This window comes from Chiloscyllium plagiosum, chromosome 14, assembly GCF_004010195.1.
Source record: "Chiloscyllium plagiosum isolate BGI_BamShark_2017 chromosome 14, ASM401019v2, whole genome shotgun sequence".
Classification (NCBI taxonomy): domain Eukaryota; kingdom Metazoa; phylum Chordata; class Chondrichthyes; order Orectolobiformes; family Hemiscylliidae; genus Chiloscyllium; species Chiloscyllium plagiosum.
The window spans coordinates 62,265,076-62,272,992 of NC_057723.1; the positions used below are offsets into that span (position 1 = coordinate 62,265,076).

The 7,917-nt window shown below is 41.4% G+C and overlaps 1 long non-coding RNA gene across 1 annotated transcript in view; it reads left to right on the plus strand.

Moving 5' to 3' along the window:
- LOC122556938 overlaps positions 1 to 7,917 on the plus strand; it is a 38,564-nt gene that overhangs the window by 22,113 nt on the left and 8,534 nt on the right. The window contains exon 2 of the long non-coding RNA XR_006313715.1: positions 7,475 to 7,530. This is a non-coding gene — a long non-coding RNA (uncharacterized LOC122556938). The remainder of the gene's footprint in view (positions 1 to 7,474; positions 7,531 to 7,917) is intronic.

Genomic DNA, 7,917 nt, shown 5'->3' on the forward strand with positions numbered 1-7,917 from the left:
CTGCGTGGGTTTCCTCCGGGTGCTCCGGTTTCCTCCCACAGTCCAAAGATGTGCAGGGCAAGGTGAATTGGCCATACTAAATTGCCCGTAGAGTTAGGTAAGGGGTAAATGTAGGGGTATGGGTGGGTTTCGCTTCGGCGGGTCGGTGTGGACTTGTTGGGCCGAAGGGCCTGTTTCCACACTGTAATGTAATCTAATCTAATCTAATGTAAGACTGAATGGTCTATAATTCCTAGGGATTTCCCTATTCCCTTTCTTGAACAGAGCAACAACATTTGCTTCCCTCCAATCATCCGGTACTACTCCTGTGGAGAGTGAGGATGCAAAGATCATCGCCAGAGGCCTAGTTGGCCTCACTGCATATTGCGTAACAAATCAGTCCTGAACACACCTGATAAAATCAGCTCCATCCTTACCATCTGCACTGAGGAGGTTCCAATAAATATTGGGGATTTGAAGTCACCCATAACAACAACTCTGTTACATCAGCATTTTTCCAAGATCTGCTGTCCAATCTGTTCTTCCATCTCCCTGCTGCTATTGGGGGGTCTATAGAAAACACCTAAAAAAAATGACTGCTCCGTTCCTGTTACTCACTTCCACCCATACTGACTCAGTAGACAAACCCTGCTCAACAACCTGCTTTTCTGCAGCTGTAATGCACTCTCTAATTAACAATGCTACTCCCCTCCTCTTTTACCTCCCTCCCTGTTCTTTTTAAAAGATCTAAACCCTGGAACATCTAGCAACCATTACTGCCCCTGTGAAATCCATATCTCAGTTATGGCCACAACATCGGAATACCAAGTATTGATCCATGCTCTAAATCCATCACTCTTATTCCTGACATTACTTGAAACAGACATACTTTAACCCATCCCTTTGCCCTATCAACTGTGTATCTTTCCTGATAGAGTCTTTACATTCTATTTCTGCCCATTCAACAACTACCCCCTCCTCTGATCTGTAGCTCTGATTCCCATCCCCCGAGAAACTAGGTTAAGCCCTCCCAAAGTGCTCTAGCAAATCTCCCATCCAGGACATTGTTGCCCCTCCAGTTTAATTGCAACCTGTCCTTCAGTACAGGTCCAACCTTCGCCAGAAGGTATCCTAATGATCTATGTATCTAAAGCTCAATCTCCTGCACCAATCCTGTAGCCACGTGTTTAGCTGCACTCGCTCCCTGTTCCTCGCCTCACTAGCATATGGCACCAGTAGTAATCCTGAGATTACTACTGTGCTTGTCCTGCATTTTAGCTTCCAACCTAACTCCCTGAAATCACTTTTTACATCCTCATCCCTTTTCCTAGCTATATCATTGGTGTCAATGTGCACTATGACTTCTGGCTGCTCACCCTCCCCTTCAGAATCTTATAGACTCGATCAGAGACATCCCGGATCCTCACAGCTGGGAGACAACATACCTTTCTGGAGTCCTGTTCGCGATCACAGAACCTCCTATTCGTTCCTCTAACTATTGAGTGTCCTACCACTGGCACTTTTCTATTCTCCCCCTTTCCCTTCTGAGCCACAAAGCCAGGCTCAGTGCCAGAGACCTGGCCACTATGGCTTTCTCCTGGTAGGTTGTCCCCTCCATCAGAATCTAAAACGGTATACTTATTATTGAGGGGAATAGCCACAGGGAATCCCTGCACTGTGTGCCTGTTCACTTTCTGTCCCCTGACTGTAAACCCTCTATCCTTTCCTGTTCCTGAGGTGAGACTACCTCCCTGCAACTCCCTTCTATTACCTCCTCTGCCTCCCGAATGATCCAAAGTTCATCCAGCTCCAGCTCCAGTTCCCTCACACGGTTTCTGAGGAGTTGGAGTTGGGTGCATTTCCTGTAGATGAAGTCAATGGTGATCCTTACCTTCTACATCCTACAAGAGGAGCATGCAACTGCCATAACATCCACTCCCACTTTTCTGAATCTCCAACAAGACTATTGAAAAAAGTAGTGGCCGTACCAAGTTGGCAGACAGAACTTTTTTTTGGTAAGAGGAGGAGGATGGGAGGACACACTACCTAAGTTATGTTTTGGGTAAAGCAACTACCAAAGATATCACCTCACTTACTCAGCAGTCCCGTGTCCGCTCCTGCTCAGCATGTTCTCCACCTATTCACAAGATAAGATTTTAAGGGAGGAATTTACTTTCCCAGCAGCCCCCGGTCCTTGCTTTCACCACTCCCGCTGCTACTGCAAAAGAAGAAAACTATATTTTGGCCTCTTGTGCAATTAAGTTCCCCAGCGAACATTGCTTCCTGTTACTTAGCATAGCCCAAGATTTCACTCAAAGAATGTTGCAAAATATCGACAATATCATTTGGTTCTCTACATTGCTAACTCAATGACTTTCATTTAATTATCAGTCTATAGAGACCCAGGCTAATGAGCATAGTGGCAGCATCCATACCTCTGGGCTATAAGGCATGAATTGAAGTTCCACCTGCTCCAGAGGTGTCAGAGGTCCATAGCATGTCAGAAGAAGCTGATTAAAATATCTATAATCTGTTTTTTATGTTTATTTTTAAAAACTCATTGAGCATTTCTTGTTGCAAAAATAACAGGAGAAGACCAATAAAAGACTGATACCTGCTACGGTCTTCAACATTCAATCAGTATTACTTATCTCCTTTTTTTCTCCCAAGATGGTTATTTTAATTTTCTAGGTACTGATTTCTGGAGATCAAGCATTGCACTCTATAGCAACATAGTTCTATTACTAGATCACTAGAATTTCCAAGAATACTAATGGAAGAGATTGTTTAGGTGGACGTTTCAGATTAAATGAAAAAAAAAGACTCTGGAGGATACTCTGCTGGGCCTACAATCCCAAAAATAAGTGTAAATAATTGTCCGAGCTTACTAAATCTCAACTTAGATGAGACTTGGAAGTCATCAATCATCTTAATTGGATTTCATTCCAGGCATGCAATCTTCTATTTAGTCCAGATAAATTCGAGGCAATCTCTACCAAACACTCCGTCTTCAACCAACAAAGCTAAATAACAGCTTTACTTCTTCTGATGCATGTAGTTCCAATTTTTGTTCATTCATCAGATGTGGATACTATGAAGTTCCTCAAATTGTTCTCCTGATTATCCATGTAAAGGGCATTTTATGTTAGTACTGTGATCACCCCACACACTAAAGCAACATTCATTACTTCCAAAATGGTCTCCTGGATGAATTTTGAGCATTCAAGTCTGAGAAAGGAACTTTCCAGATGTATTTTCTTAAACTTTACTTTTTTTTTCCTCAAATTTCATCTTTGCCAGGTTATAATATGTTTTTTGTTCAGAGTGCAGAGAGGATGCATTGTGGTGAATATGAGGGTTCTAAATGAGGGTTCAAAACATAGAGCACAAAATGCATTCTGAAGATAAAAGGAAGCTTGGAGATCTTCTTGTGACTAAGTCATTACATATCCAGGTGGATAACAGTTATGAAAAAATTATAACAAAGAGTTCATAGGTTTGATACTCAGAACGTGCTGAGTTAATTAATCTCAACTCTGTTACTGGTAAAGGTGAGACTATTTTCCCAATATCCCCAAGATGAGAGAATAAAAATCAAACATGGACTATCTCGTGTCTCTCACATAAACAAATGCTGGTGCAGACTAGCTGGTCCTCAGCTGTGATGCTTTCCTCAAACAAATAGTCTCATGTAAATGTAATGATGCTGTTGCTTTAAGAGGTGTGTTTTGTCTTGGATTCTTTTGGAGAGAACTTGGGAGACAGGTATTGAGCAGTCTTTGAGAAGATAAACAACTTGTGAGGCCTTGGGTTTTTTTAAAAATGTGAAACAGTAGAAGCAGCCTAAGTAGATTTGATCAAGCTCTCACAAATCAATGATTTTCAGTTAGCTTTCAGCAGTTGCTGTTGTGGGCTTAAAGAAGTGGAATCTATTTGCTCTCTCTCGATTATAGCCAAAAGCTAGGGGTTCTCTTCCTAGTCTGCTGCATTGTATGTGAGACAAAATCTTTTTCTGACTTGGCCTTTTTCAAAAGGGTGTGTTTATGGGATGTTATTATACTGGAACAGTTACTTAACAATAGTTACTGTCTCTATTACTCTGTTAAGTTTTCCAATAGAATTAAATTATTATAAATCCATCTTTCCTTTGTTGTATTTTAATGACAGTGTTTAGATATATTGTATTTTCCTTAGCATTGAGTAGTTTGACCAGTCGAATTGCATCTGGAGCGCAGCATTTTACATCTGCCTTTAAAATAAGAAAAGGTTACGGTCCAGGCTATCATCTTAAATATTTTGAGGAAGTCTGGTCTGGTCCAACACAAAATGCATTCATGAATCCTTATTTCAGAAAGGGAAACTAACATTTAGGGAACTTATAATATAAATGTTTAAGCTGAAGGAAGACGAGACAGACAGTAGAAATCATTAAATTGAGCCTTTTCTATCAAAAAATAATTGTCTGTACATAAAAATAAAATTATACTTAATAGCATTTTGTAACAATACTATGCAGGTTGCTTGTCTATATCAAATGAGGGAATAACATTTGGGGTGCGCCTGGATGAGCTGCTTTTTGCAGGGTCAGTGTAGACCCAATGGACAGATTGGTCTTCTTCCATATTGCAGGTATTCTATGATTTTAACTGTAAGTTGCTTGATGGGATTCTGAGAAACAGGATTTACATGCCTTTGGAAAGACAAGGACTGATTAGGGATAGTTTGACATGGCTTTGTTTGTGGGAAGTTATGTTTCACAAATTTGATCGAATTTTCTAAAGAGGTGACCAAGATGATAGATGAAAGCAGAGTGGTATATGTTGTTAACATGGGCTTTAACAAGGCCTTCGACAAGGTTCTGCATGATAGACTGATTAGTAAGGTTAAATCACATGGGATCCGGAGAGAGCTAGCCAGTTGCATACAAACTTGGCTTGGCAGTATGAGACAGAGGATGGTGGTACAGCGCTGTTGTTCAGGCTGGAGACCTGTCACCAGTGCTGCAAGAATTGGCTGGGTTTGTCATTTATATAAATGATTTGGAAAGAATATAGGAGGCATGGTTAGTAAGCTCGCAGATGACATCAACCAAATTGGTGTTATAGTAGACAGTGAAGAAGATTATCTAAAAGTTCAATGGGATCTTGATCAACAGGGTTGTGACCCAAGGAATGGCAAATAAAGTTTAATGCCGATAAATGCATAGTATTGTATTTTGATAAGACAAATTAAGGCAGGACTTACACAGTTGATAGCAAAGCAGTGGAGAGTGGTGTCAAACAAGGTATACAGCTCCTTGAAAGTGGTATCATGGGTCATCATCAGCAAGCATTCTGCTTTCATCGCTGAGATCATTTAGTACAAGGTTGGAACATCATGCTACAGCTGTAGAAGACATTGGTAAGGCCACCTATGGAGTACTGCATAAAATTCTTCTTGTCTTGGCAGAGGGAGGATGTTATTAAACTGGAAAGGGGGCAAAAAAAAATTACAAGGATGTTGCCAAGAAGTTTTAAGTTATAAGGAGAGGCTGGATAGCCTAGAACATTTTTCTCTGGAACATATGCGGCTGAGGGGTAACCTTATAGAGGTTTATAAAATCATGAGGAACATAGATAAGATGAATAGCCAAGGTCTTTCCCCCAGGTTTGGAAGTCCAAAATTAGAGGGCATAGGTTTAAGGTAAAAGAGGAAATATTTAAAGGGGAGCTAAGGACAGCTTTTCACAGTGTGCAGTGCATTTATGGAACAAGCTGCCAGAGGAAGTGGTGGAGGTGAGTACAATTTAAAAGTAATTTGGACAGATATGTGCATAGGAAAGGTTTAGAGGGACATGGTCCAAAATAGGCAAAAGTGGTAAGTTCATTTTAGGAAACCTGGTCGGCACGGATGAGTTGGGCTGAGTGCCTATTTCTATGCTGTATGACTCTATGATTATAAATCTACTGGAATTCTCTAAGGATATAACTGATAGAGTTGATGAGGAGTAGCCAATGATTGTGGGTTCAGAAGGTTTTTGATAAGGTCCTATACAAGATATTAATTTGTAAAACTCTATTGAGGGTAGTGTAATGATTAGTAGATAGCAAACAAACAGTAGGACTAAATGGATCATTTTTAGTCTGGCATGCAGTGACTAGTGGGTTATTATATGGAATTATAACATATACTGATGATTAAGATGAGGGAATTGAATGTAATATCTCTAAGTTGGCAGATGACACAAAGCTGGGTGGGAGGATGAACTCTGAGGAAGATGCACAAATACAGCGTAATTTGGACAGACTGCTTGAGTAGACAAATGCACACCAGGTTAAGTATAATAAAGATAAATGTGAGTTTATCCACTTTGGTAGCAAAAGCGTGAAAAAAGATTATTGTCTCAATTGTGATATTTTGGTGCGATCACACCTGGATTATTGTGTGCAGTTTTGGTCTCCTTGCCAAAGGAAAGATATTCGGCCTATGAAGGAAGTGCAACAAAAGTTTACCAGACTGATTCCTGGAATGGCTGGACTGAGTTTGAAGAGACACTGGATCTGTTAGGATGATGATTAGTGGAGTTTAGAAGAATGAGGGAGGATCTCCTAGAAACTTAGAAAGTTCTGGAAGGATGAGATAGGGTAAATATAGAAAGAATGTTCTCAATGACTGGAAGTCCAGAACCTGGGGTTATAGTTTAAGGTTGTAGATGATTAGATCCTTACAGTGTGGAAACAGGCCCTTCAGCCCAACAAGTCCACGCCGACCCGCCGAAGCGCGGCCAACCAGACCCATCCCCCTACATTTACCCCTGCACCTAACACTACGGGCAATTTAGCATGGCCAATTCACCTAACCTGCACATTTTTGGACTGTGGGAGGAAACCAGAGCACCAGGAGGAAACCCACGCAGGCACAGGGAGAATGTGCAAATTCCACACAGACAGTCGCCTGAGACGGGGATTGAACCTGGGTCTCCGGCACTGTGAGGCAGCAGTGCTAACCACTGTTCCACCGTGCCGCCCATTTGAAGACTTGAAGAAGGTTTTCCACCAGAGATTGCTGAGTCTGTGGAATTCTATGCCACAGAAAACAATTGAGGCCAAAACATTGAAGGTTTTCAAAATGGAGTTAGATATAATTCTTAGAAATAAAGGGATCAAAGACTATGGTGAGAAAATGGGTACTGTTTACTGGACTGAATGATAAAACACGATCATATTGAATGGTGAAGCAGGTTCGAACAGGCAAATGGTCTACCCCTGCTACTATTTTCTTTGTTTCCATGTCAAAGCACACCACATTCAGTGAAATAGATTTGAAATGCAGTCAGTAACATTTTTGCTGGGCAGACATGAGAGTTAATTTGTTGTTAAAAAGGTTTCCTAAACAGCAATGATCTAAATGACCAAATAACAGAGGTGGGCACGTGGAGCATGGAGTGTTTCATTTCCCTCTCTGATTCAATTTTGATTTAATCCCTCCCCTTCCCTTCACTTTTTTGATCACACAGGCATTTTGAGTGCGAGCAGCAGCTGAATTTAAACGACCCGGAAGGCTACAGCTAAGGTGAGACAGTTTGTTTTAAAATTACTTACCGGTAGCGGGCAGCGGTGTTTTTTTTCTCTTCACAGAAAGAGCGGGAGCAGCAGAGGGAAGTGACGACGACCAGAGGGGCAGCCGGAAGCTGGTGTAGCGCAAGCTTACCTGGGTAGGTTTTTTTTCCTATAAAAGCGCACAGGAGAGGAACCCGAGGCACTACAGAGGTAGTGCCTCCCATCCTCCCTCCTCCAGCCTAATACTAAGACCCGTTGTGGTAAGTAGGTAAGTGCTGCATTTTGCTTGTTCTATTCTTTAGACCTAGTTTTTTTTAAAAAGGTTACTTTTAGAGGGATGGCAGTGAAGGCAGTGCAATGTTCCTCTTGCAACATGTTTGAGGTGAGGGATGCCATGGTC